General features: G+C 41.7%; 1 protein-coding gene across 1 annotated transcript in view; it reads left to right on the forward strand.

Annotated features, from left to right (window-relative positions):
* The window catches only part of LOC136875497 (uncharacterized), a 130,703-nt gene that overhangs the window by 28,169 nt on the left and 84,677 nt on the right, over nt 1-17,857 (forward strand). The gene's annotated exons all lie outside the window — the stretch shown is intronic.

The raw sequence follows: 17,857 nt of genomic DNA on the forward strand, positions 1-17,857 counted from the left end.
AAACCGGGAATTCTCTATATCTCGAAAGTTCGATAACCGGAAATAAAATTTGGTTCTCGAGGTGATTCGAAATATCGAGGTTCGACTGTATAACGTGTTCCCAAACAAGTGGGAAGTCGTCAGGGGGGTGGATATTACACCCCAAAACAATATCAAAAGTCTCCATGAACATATGCCACACGGGTGATCGTTTACAAGGTACAGACTTTTCAACTTTGAATGCGAAGTCTTACCTGGCACATTCCATGTCAAGTAGCTATCATCATGTTGGTGTACTAACACTTAGAATCCAGATATTCAGGCTTTTATAGATTAAAATGCAAACTTACTGAAGCGAATAATACGCATACGCTATCCCGGACAACAGTCCTGCTGTGATATTTGCATAAACATTAGGGGCCCGACCTCTAGAACCCTCGGAAGTTACGTTACTGTAGCTACATTACAGTAATTAAATGAAAGGGCGTATGGCTTTTAGTGCCGGGAGTGTCCGAGGACAAGTTCGACTCGACAGATGAAGGTCTTTTGATCTGATTCCCGTAGGCGACCTGCGCGTTGTGATGAGGATGAAATGATGATGAAGACGACACATACCCCCAGCCCCCGTGCCAGCAAAATTGACCCATTATGATTAAAATTCCCGACCCTGTCGGGAATCGAACCCGGGAACCCTGTAGCCAAAGGCCAGCACGCCAACCATTTAACCATGGAGCCGGACTTCATTACAGAAGAGTAGCGTAGACGACACTCTACTAATACCGTGCATGTGGTGGTGGTGGTGATTATTGTTAAATAATAATGCTATTGGTTTTAAGTCCACTAACTACTTTTATGGTTTTCGGAGACACCGAGGTGCCGAAATTTAGTCCTGCATGAGTTATTTTACGTACCAGCAAATATACCGACACGAAGCTGACGTATTGGAGTACCTCCAAATACCACCGTCTGAGCCACGATCGAACCTGCCAAGTTGGAGTCAGAAGGCCAGCGTCTCAACCGTCTGAGTCACTCAACCCGACAGGAAATTTCAGAACAACGGTGAAGTCTACAAACATGTGGAGAAAATTTCAGAGACAATGAAAAAGAGAAGGTAATCATTTCTCGGACATTTGTACAGAATGGATAAAACCAGACTAATCAAAAAGTTACTCGACTACCTGTGGAACAAGAAGGCAACGACGGCAAGGATTAAGGAAGTTCGTAAAGATCTAGAGAAGTCAAACATTCAGGAAGTTCAGATGTTAGACAGGAAAAGACTTCGGAACATGATTCAAAATTTGGAATGGTTTCAAGTCGAAAGAAGTGCAAAGACGGGAAGAGCCTGGACGAATGAAGAGAAGAAACATTATAGCGCCCATACGAAGCAGTACTGGAGGAAGAGGAAACTTCAGACAAAGAAACAATGAAATTATAGCGGGATCCTAAGTGGTCAATTCGCATATATCATAATAATAATAATAATAATAATAATAATAATAATAATAATAATAATAATAATAATAATAATAATAATAATAATAATAATCAGATTGAGTGGCTCGGATGGTGCAACGCTGACTCGCTGAGCTCACGAGATGAATTCGATCGTGGCTCAGTCCGGGAGTATTTGAAGGTCTACAACTATGGATAGATTTACCGGCACGTACTTCTCTTGGACAAAATGTGGCATATCAGTGTCTCCGAAAATCGTAAAACCAATAAAATTACTATTTCTCATGTATTAATTATTATCAAACCTGGTAGGGTCTTTAAGATATATGGCTCTCAATATTTTATTCTAGAGAGAGAAAAAACCAGAAAGGAGAGTTGGTCTTGTATAAGGGTTACCGTGAAGATACCGCCTCATCATCAGTTGTTCCAAACAATACAAGAACATTGGTGGCAATTGCTTACTCAAAAACGGACCGAGTTGTGCGGTTAGGGTCGCGCAGCTGTGAGCTTGAATTAGGGAGATAGTAGGTTCGAACCCCAATGTCGGCAGCCCTGAAAATTGTTTTCCGTGGTGTCCCATTTTCATAGCAAGCGAATGTTGGGGTTGTACCTTAATCAACGCCAAGACCGCTTCCTTCCCACTCCTAGCCCTTTCCTGTGCCATAGTTGCCGTAAGACCTATCTGTGTCGCTGCGACGTAAAGCAAATTGGAAAAAAATTCGAAATAATTATGGAAAGACATTTCACTGTACTTACCAAGAGAGTAGAGGCATACAAAAGTGCCCTTGACTAAGTGGATATAAAACTCCATAAATACGGTTAAATCAATGTTTTGGAACTAAGGATGACACTAAGAATGTTTCCAATACTACTCCGCATTTGGATAACGGAACTTTTCTTCCAGGATTTTGTATATGTTAAATATGGACAGAGTGAGTGACATCATAATCCGAGGAGCTGAGTCAGTAGAACCACAATCTTTTCGGGGTCAGCGCTGCCGTAAAGTCGACATATAGCCTACTGCAAGGACTCGCCCAGGCTGTTTCCGGAAGCCTTGGCACTCCATTGAGGTGCAGTAAAACCGCTACTGGAATTACATCTCAAGTAAACAAGGTTGAATTCCAAGGCGTGCCTAACCAACACCTCTTTGCGAAAGAAAGGTTACGTTTTTTTTTTTTTTTTTTTTTTTTTTTTTTTTTTTTTTTTTTTTTTTTTTTTTTGTCTCCTTGAGTCATGGTAACCTCTTCTTGAAAACATACGAGTGGGGATAGGTGAGGCAATTGTCCTCGTAGGTTTTCATCACAATGTAGCCCAGCGCGAGTCTGACTTGGTTGAAGTGACAGACGCGTTAGATAGTAAATAAAATATATTCTGTATGGGGTGGCGTCTTGCATGTGGACTGGCTATTTGCCCATGTGAGAGGCCACATAGTAGATATAGTTTGATTTTATTTGTTAATAAATGTTCATTTCTGTGGTTATTTTGAATTTGGAATAGGGGAACATTGTAATTGGGCGAAAGCCTGTTAAGTTCAATAACAACTAGTAAATAAAATACTACTTTATTTAAAAGTGACTGATGATAACTATAAGAGAAACGAATGGCATCGCAGTGGGCGAATAAATAAATAAATAAATAAATACATAAATAAATAAATAAATAAATAAATAAATAAATAAATAAATAAATAAATAAAAACTGTTGGACACCTTTTATAGTTAAGAATGTTATGATACTGATATTTTTTATAATATTTATTTATTACTAGTTCTACTGCCCGTCGTTGACGGGTGAGTCATAGAATGTGCGAAGTTCTCTAACTTCCCAGATACTTTCCGCTAACATTCAGACATGCTGTTTTACTCGGGACGCAACAGTAATCCCATCTCTGAGACATGAGTGGCAGCAGAAGAGGCAAATCACTTCACAACAATGGTTAATGTAATGTTATTTTCCATCAGTTTTATAAGCTTTGGATATTGTAAACCTTCATATTTAGTTTTTTGCGATTCTGTGATATTAGGGCATATAATTTAAAGGAAGTTTTCCCTTCTTCCATGACTCTCCCCCTTCTCCTATCCTTCAAGCTATCGTTCCTTTATGGTTTTTCTCATTTTTAAAATTATCTTAGAAATTGTCCTTGTCGATATGGACCGATGACCACACTGTTTTACACCTTAAGACATCATGACAAAATCCATCGCCAGTTAACATAATTGAACAATATTTCCATGTTAACAATGCTAGGGGTTGATATGGACTAAGCAACGGAAGTCTAAATTCAGGCCCCATTGCGGCATGGTCTCGTCACTTGGATACCGCATCATCCCAAGACACTGGACGGCTAGTACGCCGATAGCCCTATAACACTTAAATGATCGGAAATTTTATTCTCTATAACTTTTGTTACGTATGATTTCAAAGAAGTTGAAAATTTATCATCTCCCTTGATAAACTATTGCAATTCCTCATTCTTCTTCCTATAAACGAATGTTAATTTGTCCAACCCTTGTCCCGTTTCTCTACGGGGTCGGCTATGAGATGAGATGAATCTGTTGTGGCGATTTTTTATGACCGGATGCCCTTCCTGACGTCAACCTCATTAGAGGAGTTATTGAGATGAAATGAATGACGTGATATATGATAGTAGGAAGGGAGATGTTGAAACCCTGTGTCGGCACATATCCTACTCCTCTCGAATAACACCAAGGGCTCTGTTCAAGCCTTAACGTCCCCATCCGACGGGCGAATCACCATCAACAGCTTCATATGCCCTCACTCCATATGAGCACTCCGGAGAGGTTTGGAATTTAATCCAGGCTTTTGGTACTCAATCTAGTGATTAGAAATTGTATATCACCGCCTCTCCTACCCTGCCGGACAACATTCTGATGGTGAAATTGTTTTCCGACCAACGGGACTCGAACCGGCTAACCACGGTGTCAGACCGTTTAGACTTCAACGCCTTAACGATCATGGCCACCAGGCGGGCTTCTTCCTATAAACGAATATTTGCCCCGATTTGTCCTCTTGAATTTCAACTTTATTATGAACTTTAAAAACTCCACTCAGGCTTATTCGTTTACTAATATCATTCCACCCCATCTCTACCCGAACACCTCGGAACATACCAATTTGTCGAGCAGCTCGTCTCCTTACTCCCAAGTCTTCCCAGCCCAAACTTAGCAACATTTTCTTAACAGTGCTCTTTTGTCGCAAATCGCCCAGAACAAATCGAGCTGCTTTCCTTTGGATCTCTTCCTGTTCTCGTATCGGGTACTCCTGGTACCATATACTAGAACCGTACTCTAATTTGAGTCTTACCAGTGCTTTATACGGCATCTCCTTTATATCATTAATAAACCCATAGATACCCTGATAACTGGAGATGGGAATTATAGGAACGTATAGGTTGGAATGCAAACGTATTTAACCAAGGCGCAAGTGTAGTCTACCCGCACAACGGTCTTGCATTGAGATTTGTATAAATATTAGCAATATGAAGTATCAGAACCCCTAAGCTGTATGCAACTGACACACATAACTGTAGAGCGGGTAGCTTACACTTGTGCCTTGTTCAAATAGTTTAGTTTGCATTCTAACCTATGCATGCCTATAATTCCAATCTCAACTCATAGCCATATGAAGAGATCTGTAACCTTTATTTAAACCTCGTTAAGTGGATTACCCTCATGAAGATCTTTCCTTACATTGACACGTAGGTACTTACAGCAATATACGTCATTTACTGTCACCCCATCATCGCAATAATTAAAGCTGAAAGGACTTCTTCTTATAAAACATAAAAACTTTCTCGCGACGTTTACCACCATACCAATGTCTGCTGTCCACGTGACAACATTTTCATATGGATGTTTCCAAGTTACTATTCTTGGTCATAGTTCTAATTTTTGCTGTGAAACTACGGTGGACTGAGCTACTGTATTCGTGTAAACATTCAACATTCGGCTTTCGACGGATCTTGACGTTTCATGACCAGCAGACACCGAAAGAGGGGTTTTCACTAAATAACAGTGATTTAAGACGTCGCGCAGTCTCCTTTAAAGGCATACCAGGTTTTACCTGTAGGCACTTTCTATTTCCGCCTATGGGTTTTTTCCTGGTCCTTATTACAACGCAACCCAATACCAAACCTGGCTGGTAGCGTGTTTAACAGGGACACAGGCCGATACTTCCATAGCATCACACTCCCAATCCTCCCTGCTGTCTCTTGCTTCCTAGAACTAACAGCATGTCGAAGGCGATGTAGATTTCTGCTGATCGCCACGCGGGGAGTGAGGATGGGATTTGGACTCCCCTCCCTCCGACAAAACTTCAGAGGCATTTGGGCCACAGATCTCGTCTAAAACGACATTACTTTACTTGCCTTTTTTAAATCTGGATTAAATTTGCGAGTTAGAGGGTTGATTCTATGCTGATCCATTTATTATGGACCTGCCGAGTTGGCCGTGCGTGTATGAGCTTGCATCCGGGAGATAGTGGGTTCGAATCCCACTGTCGGCATATCTGAAGATGGTTTTTCGTGGTTTCCCATTTTCATACCAGGCAAATGCTGGGGCTGTACCCTAATTAAGGCCACGGCCACTTCCTTCCAACTCCTAGGCTTTTCCTATTCCATCGTCGCCATAAGACCTATATGTGTCGGTGTGACGTAAATCCCCTACCATTTATTACGCTGCGTGACTATTGGACGCCATTTGCCTTACACTCTTCATGTTAGAGCTCTAATTTTGACAGTGAATACTGTGAAAAAGGACCATTAAACGCGAGTAAATGAAAGACATTTAAGACCTCGGAAATATAATACCATCGGAGTCGGAGAAAATTAGACCATTAAGAGGCCAGACAGGAAAGAGAAGAAAGAGGAACTTGGCACAATTATGAAAATCCAATAATTCGACCGGGTCAGGAATGGAATGAATGAAACCGCTGTTTAGCGGTGAGGATAGGAATTGTGCCGGCTGCCTCTCACACTCCTCTGGGACAATGATTGATCACCGACAGATGAAATGATATTGGAGAGTGTTGTTGGAATTAAGGATGACAGGGAAATCCGGAGAATAATCTGTCCCGCCTCCGCTTTGTCTGGCACTAATCTCACATGGAGTGACCGTGATTTGAACCACGGAACCCAGCGGTGAGAGGCCGGCGCGCTGCTGCTTGAGTCATGGAAGCTCACCTTGGTAGAGTTAGGTGGAAGCAATTCTAGACTGAACCGGGACCGTGCGGTAGCAGCTATCTTCTGCTGGAGTAATCAGACACAGAGATCAAATATGTGAAGTAGGTTCTTTACAATTTAGACACGTGCCACATGAAAACGATGGTAGTATGTTTGTCAAACACACTCTCCGGTAAGAGTTAACTTACGTCATGCCATTTACATACCTGCATAACTCTGTATATTTAACGGTTCTCTGACCAGACAGTAGAAAACTGCTGTGGTTTGTACATTTTAGTCTCTCCAACCTACTGGTTAGCTGTGGTGTGGAGAATAAGCCTCAGTTATTTACTGCCCTCTAGTGCAGAAGACAATGCCATTGCGGTCGAAAGTGCACCTCGATAGTTCTTTACCTTCCTGATTGGGATATCGTATCGAGTTCTCACTGTAACAGCTAAATGAGGCAGCAATGGGCCGTTTAAAGCATGCTTCCTATCACTTTTTCTTGATAAAGAAATCTTGACAAAATAATCGTTGATTTATATATGTAGTTGTGAATGGCATATTTAGTCCACTTTTGTAAAAGAAGCTGGTCCTCCCTCAAGATGTAGTATATCGTACGAGTTCAAAATTTGACAAAGAGGACGTTCGTACACACATAGAGTACATAACAGACTGAATATTGTATTTGGTTAGGAACTTCAATCCTACTCCATGTCCGGCTCCATGGCATGGTTAGTGTGCTGGCCTTTGATCACAAGGGTCCCGGGTTCGATCCCTGCAGGATCGGGAATTTTAACAATAACTGGTTAATTCCCCTGTCACGGGGACTGGATGTATGTGTATTCTAATGATGAATATTATCCTGGCATAGTGACGGGTCCCTAGAATTCTCGTAGTTTCGTGGCCGACGTTACCTCTAGGAGGATTGACGTTACAACCAGTGCAGCTGTACTGTGTCATGTAGGCAACGAAAGGGACAGTAAACGAGAAGAAAGTGATATGTAAACTGATCGTGTGGGCTGCTGACTACTGGGAGACAAATTCCGAGCCACTAATAAGGCAACTTTCTCATCCTCACTTTCTTTACTTCATCTGAGACAGCCTATAAACTTTCAAGACGCAGCCAGCCCAGAGTAGGGGAGTCCAAATTGGTCCCTTACTGATGACACAATGAGATGGCTAGGAATTCATGCCTCTCAGCTGATATACAAGTAATCATAAGATATTATTTTGAGTTATGTCAGTATTTCTAGTAATATAAAATAAAATGTGGTCGCAAATAACACAGAAAAATACTGGGAAAAAGTGTTTGTTTCCTATTTGCATGTACGAGACCTAAGATACTGTAGTCGAGAATCCTCTATGTGGGAAGTTTGTTGGGGAAATTTTCAATACTAAACCATGTCGATTACAAATATAAACTTTATTTGAAATGAAAAAAAAAATGAAATGGCGTATGGCTTTTTGTGCCGGGAGTGTCCGAGGACAAGTTCGGTTCGCCAGTTGCAGGTCTTTCGATTAGACACCCGTGGGCGACCTGCGCGTCGTGATGGGGATGAAATGTTGATGAAGACGACACATACACCCAGCCCCCGTGCCAGCGAAATTAACCAATCAAGGTTAAAATTCCCGACCCTGCCGGGAATCGAACCCGGAACCCCTGTGACAAAAGGCTAGCACGCTAACCATTTGGCCATGGAGACGGACATTTGAAATGATACTTTGGAAAATTAATTAAAGTTCATTTTAGCTTAAATTAAGCTCTTTGATATTAAATTATTCAACAGCTTGAGTACTATATCTCAACCCACAGAAACAGGGGGGTTCTATCGCTTAAAAGAAGAGTTAGAAATAAATACGCAGGGAGAAGACAATCAAAGTATTTTGTGAAATACTAGAATCATCAAATTTACTTCACTTCAATTAGTTATCTTTACTTAATCATATGGGTACGAATTTATTTACCGAGCAAATTGGCCGAGCGGTTAGGGTCGGGCAGCTGTGAGCTTTCATTGGGGAGATAGTAACTTCGAACCCCACTGTCAGAAACCCTGAAGATGGTTTTTCGTGGTTTCCCATTTTCAGACCAGGCAAATGTTGGGGTTGTACCTTAGATAAGGCTTTGGCCACTTCCTTCCCACTCTTAGTCCTTTCCTATCCAATCGTCGCAATAAGACCTATCCGTGTCGGTGCTACGTAAAGCAAACTGCAAAACAAATGCCGATTTATTTAAATGCAGGCAGGGATTGTCTGTTACAGGATTACTTTAAGAATGTCGACTAGAAGAGCATTCATCTGTATTATTCCGTTGCGTTCTTCAACTTCTAATTGAATTTGTATAAAAGAAAGAAAAGTAGATGTCGATTGTTTTAATCGTGTACCCTTGAATTAACTTGCACCTTTATGAAGTTATTTCGTCGGAGACGAATGGAGATCGAAACAACGGAATACTGACGTACGATTGATTGCCCAAAAATGTCTTTACTTCTGATAATTCGCATAATGATAATAGCCATGGTCATTAAAGCGTCAAGTTGAAACGGTAGCCGGTTCGAATCCCGTTGATGGAAAGGAAAATTTCACCATTATAATTTTGGCCGCCAGAGTAGGGGAGGTGTTAACATACTATTTCTAGTCACTAGATTGCATGCCAAAATCCTGGATTCAGTTGTAAATCTCTCCGTGGTGTTCATATGGAGTGAGGGAATATGAAGACGTTGATGGTGATTCGTCTGCCGTTAAGCCTTGGGCAGACCCCTTGGTGTTTCTCGACAGAGGTAGGCTATGTGGCGACACCGGGTTTCTCCCTTTCCCTACTTCATTACCATCATCATCATCTCGTACCTACACACATGGGTATCAAATAGAACCTTCATCATGCAAGCAGAACATATCCTCGGACACTCCCGGCTCTAAAGGCCATACAGTAATAAAAATATCCGCCTCTCTGGTGCAGTGGTTAGTGTGATTAGCTCCCACCCCCGAAGGTCCGGATTCAATTCCCGACTCTGCCATGCAATTTTACAATTGGTACGAGGACTGCAACGGGGTCCACTCAGCTTCGGGAGGTCAACTGAGTAGAGGGGTTTGATTCTCACCTCAACCATCCCCGAAGTGGTTTTCCGTGGTTTCCCACTTCTCCTCTAGGCAAATGCCGGGTCGGTACCTAGCTAATGACCACGGCTGCTTCTTTCCATCTTCCTTGCCTATTCCTTCCAATCTTCCCATCCCCCCCCCCCCCCCGTTCAGCATAACAGGTGGGCGAGATATAGGTTCTCCTCCCGTGTAGTATCCCCGACCCAGTGTCCCACGCTCCAGGACACTGCCCTTGAAGGAATAGAGGTGGGAACCCTCACTGAGTCCGGGGGGGATAAACAAACCCTGACCGGTAAACTGTTTAAATAAATAATTATATAAGTAATGAAATTATGTGTACTTATATTAGAATTTGCTTTACGTCACACCGTCACACATAGGTCTTATGGCGACGACGGCATAGGAAAGGGCTAGGAGTGGGAAGGAAGCGGCCGTGGCCTTAATTAAGGTACAGCCCCAGCATTTGTCTGGTGTGAAAATGGGAAAAACCAGGGATAACCATCTTCAGGGCTGCCGACAGTGGGGTTCGAACCCACTATCTCCCGATTACTTGATACTGGCCGCACTTAAGCGACTGCAGCTATCGAGCTCGGTACTTATTTCTTTAAGTAACTTTATTCTATATTGCATTAATTCACTCAAACGGTAGAAATTCATAACCTAGCCACAGATGGCAACTTAGAGTAAAGAAGTACGAAGTGCATAAACACAGCCCATCAGGTAACGTCGGCCACGAAACTACGAGAATTCTAGGAATCCGTCACTATGCCAGGATAATATTCATCATTAGTACTCGGCTGATCCAGGTGATCGAATTTCATAATTCCTACAAACAAGTATAATTTAGGTTTCCGAGGCTTCTTTCCCAACCGATAGAATTTCAGTCTTGAATAAGCTGAATGTATGCTGTTGGTGCATTCCAATTATTAATCAAAAAGACCGAGCCAGGTGACCCCATGGTATACAGATGAGCAAACATGAGATTGAATACAAACCTCTGGAGATGTATAGTATTTCATTTGTTGAGAAAACCTGACTTTCTAGGTTAAATAACACAGCCGAAGGCCGATCTGCGGCGAGAAAGTCATTTCTACGTGAATAAGCACGGTTATACAACAGGTATTTACTCAAGGAGATGGAGAGGCTAACTTATCAATATGCTCGAACAACCATGTACTTCGTAACGAATAGCCAGAGACAATCATTTCTCAATACTCACTACACCCGCTGGTCCTAAACTTTCTTTCCTCGGAGAGGACAGACGTGAGTGGGATTGTTTCTATCATCACACAGCTAGCTCCCGTTGTGGATCATTGGCAGAGTATCGAATTCCGGACCCCGATATCGCATGTTCAAACCCAGCAGAGGTAGTCGGATTTTTGAAGGGCATAAAAGAAGTCCGTTCGACACTCTATATATTACGATGCCGGCATGTGAAAGATCTCTGGTGATGCACTCGATGTGCACCCGATAAAATGCAACAAATATCATCCACAGATTATCCAACAGGAATCCAGTTTACTCTGCCATCTGGTGGAGTAAAACGGAATGTTTAAATTGACGCCCAAGCACCTTAAATGGCGCCAAACTGAAATGCATATATATGTCTTAAAAAATCATAACACTGCTGGGTACAAGTTTCTGAAACTAGTTTGTGTATGTGTACAGAGAACGTTAATTTAGCGACAAAACACACAGCAAGATAGAATTCACTAATGACAAGTTAGTATTAAACATTTTATATTAGTGACTAATATTGTTTTAATTCCTATAAAATATAAAATATGTTAAAATTGAATTTCTTAATAATATTCCAATGTGATATTCTGTTGAGGCCTTTCTGAAATCTATTAAGTTCTCCTGTGAACGAATGGATTTGAAACTTTTTATATTGTCTGCGAATAACAATATGTTTAATATGCTATGCATTTACGAAGATCATTTATAATAAGAAGAATGGTGGTCCTATAAATGAACCCTGTGGGACACCGGATCAAGTACAGTATTACAACACGCAGAGTCAAATCCTTTGTAAAAACATAAATTATTGCCTGTCAGTGAGGTATGATGCAAATAATTTGGTTAAACTATGAAAGAGCCCATAATAAGCTAATTTATTTCAAAGTACATCGTGATCAACATTATCAAATGCCTTTCTAAAATCTGTGAAAATTACGTCGACTTGGCCTCCTGCGTCCATAGTTACCGATATTTTATGATTACACTCCAATAGATCTGTCGTCGTTGATTTTCCAGGTCACAATCCATGCTGGGAGTCAATGATGATAATTTCTACGTGTTTGAATACATGGCGATAGAGGTTTTGTTCGCAAACATTTGCTAATGCGGAAGAAATTGTAACGAGTCTGTAGTTATTAACTTTATTATTGACCTGTCCCTGGATATGTGAAGTAGTTTAACCAGCGTTGTCTTCTACTTAGCATGAAAGTTTCCAGTATTTAGCGAAATGTTAATTATATACGGAGGGCGGGATTACATTCATCTTGAAAATGTCATTTTGAATTTCTATCGGACGAATTCCATTATACCAGTTTTCCTTCATTAAATACAAAACTGAAAAAGCTCGCAAAAAAATATAACTGGCTTGAAAAAAGGAAGGTCCAAAGAGTCATCCAAATAACTTCCAAGGTCAAATGATCCTCGTATCCCCCAATTTTTTTATGAAATCAGACCTAGGACCGTGCGGTAAAATTATTACAACTCGCGGTTGCGTTCTGATATGACGAACTGCGAAGTGTCGTCCGTTTTGTCTCTGCAATATCTATCCATATCTTATCAACTTGATTAGTTAGGTGAAAACTTTTGAAATCGTTGTGAAATTCGTGAAAACTTCAATATCTTCATTTAATGAAAGTCCAAACCTACCATAAACGGCAATAAGGAGAAGTCAAAAGCAATTTAACAAGTTCAAAATATATTAAGTTGAGTGTAAGAGAACATGCATACAAAGTAAGAAAGCCGAGGCCACCTAGCTCCGCAAGGCAGAACCGAGTACATCTGCTAGTGGTAAATGCGCTCGAGGGCACTCAAGAAGATGCAATCGAATCGCTGAATATTGTGATTTGACTTGACAGAATTCTCACAAGGAGAACCCAGAAAGAAAAACTCTCTGAACCTAAATTATGTGCATTTCACTTGCTGTGCTTCTAACTCCCACACAACACCCACGCGACATAGTCTGTACCGAAAATACCTGTAGCCGTGGCTACAATCAGTCCCCGCCCATTTTCTCCATCTCCGTGGTGCGTTGTGTAACACCAGGCGTCATTACCGGGGGTTAAACATGGCACTGATTAAGTGCACTGCCTTCTGTGTAGAAGTCCTCTGTCATACGCTAGTTAGTTGCCCGTTACTTAATAAATTATGTTCGTTTTAGGTAGTGGGCTACTATTTTAGGTCACTTGATGGTGGTTCATTAGAGAGGCCCGATAATTTACTCGCCTTCAGCCACTGCTGCGCTGTTACCAATTATCATACAGCTTCTTCAGTGGTAACCATCACCTCTGGACAAATTAGAGTGTTGTTAGTTCGTACAGAGTAAACATTCCATAATGTGCCTCAAATTCCTGCATCATAATATTAGGGAGTTCCCACATTCCAGCGGATGAAAGTTTCTACAGGCTTTGACTAGAAGAGTCGGTGATGCAACCAATAGAGACATCTTGTTAAAGTTTTATATTAATTGGAACGACTGTCATTAAGTTTCTTGAAGGAATGTGCTGGGGAAAGTGTAATCGTTACATATACAAGCTTTCATTGTACAACAGATTTAGTAACTATTTCTCTGTCATTTTACAACTGTAATGGTAGGTTTTAAAATAGCGTTCCGGTACCTAAAGCAATGAACATAATAAAATCCCAGTGCAGAACAGCCCCGAAGGGCGAGGGCCTACCAAGCGACCGCTGCTCAGCCCGAAGGCCTGAAAATTATAAGTGTCCTGTTGTCAGTGCGACGAATCCTCTCGGCCGTTATTCTTGGCTTTCTAGACCGGGGTCGATATCTCACCGTCGGATAGCTCCACAGTTCTAATCACATAGCCTGAGTGGACTTCGAACCAGCCCTCAGATTCAGCTAAAGAAATACCCTGGCCTGGCCGGGAATCAAACCCGGGGCCTCCGAGTAAGAATCAACCACGCTACCCCTAAAGCGCGGGGCTGGCCAATGAGCCTAATAATAACCTTTAAATTATTAGGTTCAACTCCTTGTCTGAATGGTCAACGTAGCAACTATTGGTTCAGAGAATCCCGGGTTAGATTCCTGGCCGGGTTACATCTGGTTTAGTCCTCCGGCTCGGGGACTGGGTAACTGTGGGCTATCTTACTTCACATTTCTTCATTTACAAATAACACATCACACTGCCATCTACCAGAGAAACACGTAATACTTAATACTTAAGGCTAAAACTGGGCTTAAATATTGTGCCGATTGCAAGTAATTGGCAAAAGGCCAGAAAATAACAACATAACAGCATAATAATAATAATAATGGTTAGCATGCTGGCCTTTGGTTCAAAGGGTCGCGGGTTCGATTTCATGTCGGGTCGGTGATTTTCAATTTCATTAGTTAATTCATAAAACTCGGGGGCTGGTGTTTGTGACGTTTTCAGTATTAGATTTCATCTTAGATAGAGCCTCATCCTCACCGACGAGCAGGTCGCCTATACGGCGTCAGATCGAAGGATCTGCACCAAGCCTCTCCGGAGGCCACATGCCATTAGTAGTAGTAGTAGTAGTAGTAGTAGTAGTAGTAGTAGTAGTAGTAGTATAGTATGGCCTCAGCTAACATATGCAGACATTTTAATGTGATGCCATCTGACTGTCTGCTCGTCAATTTCGACGTTCCTTTCAAGTCTAGACCTACAGTACTAGAGTAGATGACAGTGTATACAGAATCTCTCTTGGGCGTCTATGGCTGAGTTTTAATGAATAATAATAATAATAAACTTAACCCCATATTTCTGCAGTCCTGATGGGCTTAAGCCTAACAAGAGACCGCCGCGCCATTCAGCCCGAAGGCCTACTGATTATAAGAGGCATGGTCAGCCAAACGAATCCTCTAGGCCATTATTCTTAACTTTCTAGATCGGGTTCGCTATCTCACCGTCGGATAGGACCTCGATTATTCTCACGTAGAATGAATGGACCTCAAATCAGCCCTCAGATTCAGGTAAAAATCCCCGACCTGGGTGGGAATCGAACACTAAAAATCCCAGAAGAGCAGGCGTGCTAACTATAGACCGCGGAATAGACGTAAATAATAATAATCCTAGGCGTAAAGTAGTGCTCGGTTCACCCGGAAGGACGTGGGTTCGATTCCCAGTCAGGGAATCGAAAAGTTTAAGAAACGAGATTTCCACTTCCGGAGGTGCATATGGTCCTGAGGTTCACTCAGCCTACACCAAAAATGAGTACCAGGATAATTCCTGGGGGGCAAAGGCGGCCGGACGTATAGCTAACCACTCTACCCCACCATGTGTTGAGGTTACGGATAGTGGGATCCTTTACCTTCCACCCCTCCAGGTGCCTTCAGGACCTGTACGGAGATGACTTTGCTTTTTCTTTAATAATAATAATAAGAATAAGAATAATAATCCGTATTCAATTATATAGCAAGTTAGTCATTGACCTTATGTTTCTAAGACTGTGTGTTCGATCCTCAATGATGTCGCTGGCATATAACGATTCTTAAATGTTGAATGAGAAACATCCGTGTCATTGACAATAGACTGATAAAGGACCTGTTTGTTAGGTCACCAGCCCAGAGGCTGGTTGGATCCTCAAATAGCACCACCAAGGCTATGCAGTTATAGGGAAACCGCAAAAACCAATGGCAGAGCCCAGATGAGGCGTACTAGGCAAGATGAGGAGTGAGGTAGTTTACCATTGCTTTCCTCACTGGAGCAGAAGGTGCGATTGTAGCACGACTGATCCTACGAGCAATACCTTTCATAACACTCAGACACTATTTTTGCTCCGATTGTTATTACTCAGCACCATCCATACTCCAGCAACTTCCATACTGTCGTAGTCATGGATGAGACTGGGACTTCAGTGGAAGCTACACTTTGCTCTGTCCTGTGCCAAGAGACGGATACAAAAGTACTGCATCCATCAAGAAATGGCAACAGGCGTGATAAAGAACCCGTGGTATATAATATCTACATCTTGGCGACTGTTAAGACCTTTAGCAGTTAGAAGGGATATTACAATTAAAACCACCGGGATGAGTGGCATTGATCTTCTGAGTCGAAGTCGGTGAGTCCGATTTCGACTCTGTCCGGTGGTATTTGAAGATGCTCTGAATGTCAGCGTCGCTGATAACAATGCCCCTGGCTAGGTTGCTCCCACGTGCTTATATCAGACTCCTAATTCATCTTATCTATCCGACCTTCTTTGATGAACTGTTTATTCCCTTCCGACCCCAACGACCCGACGATATTAAGTTTGCGAGACCTAAGGAATCTTTCATTTACATGCCTTTCATAGACCTCCCACTTCTTTTCGGGGCTGGTAATCACCTTTTTTTTTAAACAACCACCATAGCCATCATCACCTTCCCTTTCTTTTGCCGATATCTTCAATATTTGAAACGTTCTTGAGCTTTAATTAACTTCAAGAGGAGATTGTTATTTGGTTGTTCTTCCCCTTAAAACAAATAAACACCATCACTACGGATCTTATTATCATTTGTCTCTTTCTCCTTCATTGTTAATTTAGATGCACAGATTAAGTATAATCCACTCTACTTTGTCTCTCACGATTCTATAATTTAGATGCACAGATTAAGTATAATCCACTCTACTTTGTCTCTCACGATTCTATTTATCTCATACAGAATGAAATCCTGTCGAGAGGCCTGAGTAGGTTGCACATAAAAAATTAAGGCCACTCGTAGGAACTGCAAATTGTTCTCAGCAAAGCTCGTTACTGCTTGTATGTTAAAGAGAATTTGAACCTTGAACGGACAGGAAGAGGGAAGGGAAGTAAACTACAAGGTCTTTCCTTCACTGCAGTTCCTTTTACGGAATTCGTGGCAAGTAGGATTAGAGCACCATGTGGTGATCCAAGTTTTGAATCCCGATTCGGACAGCAACCAAATAATTTTCTCCCCCAGTGGTTACTTGTTGAGCCTGGCATAGTTCTCCGTACCTTGTACTGTGCTCCAACCTTTCAACTTCCAACCTTCCCTGGTTACTGCATCTTCTCTTCCCACAAAGAAGCTCTCTCTGCGGATCAGTGGTAGAGTGTTGACCTCCGAATTCCAAAATCATAGGTTCAGACCCAGCAGAAGTAATCGATTTTTTTATTGGAAAGAAGTCCATTGAACACTCCATGTCGTACAATGTCGACGTTCAAAACATATCTGGTGACACATCTGGTGTTTACCCGACAAAATTAATTAAAACTCAAACATAACTCACTCAAGAGAGATCCAATTTACACTACCATCTGGTGTAGTAAAACAGAACGTCGAAACTGAAGTGTAGGCAGCCTAAACGGCATCATATTTTAAAATACCTGCACATGGTAGCTGAGGCTGTATTGTTATTTAGTTGGTTAGTTATTTTCTGGCTCAGATGGTATTAAGTTTGCAAGGTCTGGAGAGTTTTCTCTTTTCCGCCTTCCATGACCCTTCCCTTACTTCTGCCGATATTCTTTGTGAAATAGAATGCATTCCCTTTTCCCCATAATTGTTGCAAATGCCTGATAATTCCATTGTATTGTCCTATAAACTAACAATCACCAACACTAGCTCCCTTTGTTGGTTAGTGGTAGAGCATCCGGTTCGGATTCCAAAATCGCGAGATCAAACTTGTTTGAGGTAGTAAGATTGTCGAAGGACAGGAGAACATATGTGTGATGCTAAATCAATCGGAGATGCAACAGCCCAACGAGCAGAATGCTACGTTACATTTTCAGGGAATATAGGAAGTCAATTTGCGCAGTGGCAAATATTTGAATAACTTCGGGGGGGAGTGTGACGAAAAAGGAGTGGCTCCGAAATAAAACAGTTATCCTCACTTCAAAGTACCTTTACCGATTCGCCTAAAAAAGAAGAAAGAGAAACTTTCTTGACTTATCCCCGTACTTCTAAATTTCAGGTAAAGAACACTGCATTTTATTTTT

The sequence above is a fragment of the Anabrus simplex genome, chromosome 6 (genome assembly GCF_040414725.1).
Source record: "Anabrus simplex isolate iqAnaSimp1 chromosome 6, ASM4041472v1, whole genome shotgun sequence".
In the NCBI taxonomy this organism is placed as follows: Eukaryota; Metazoa; Arthropoda; class Insecta; order Orthoptera; family Tettigoniidae; genus Anabrus; species Anabrus simplex.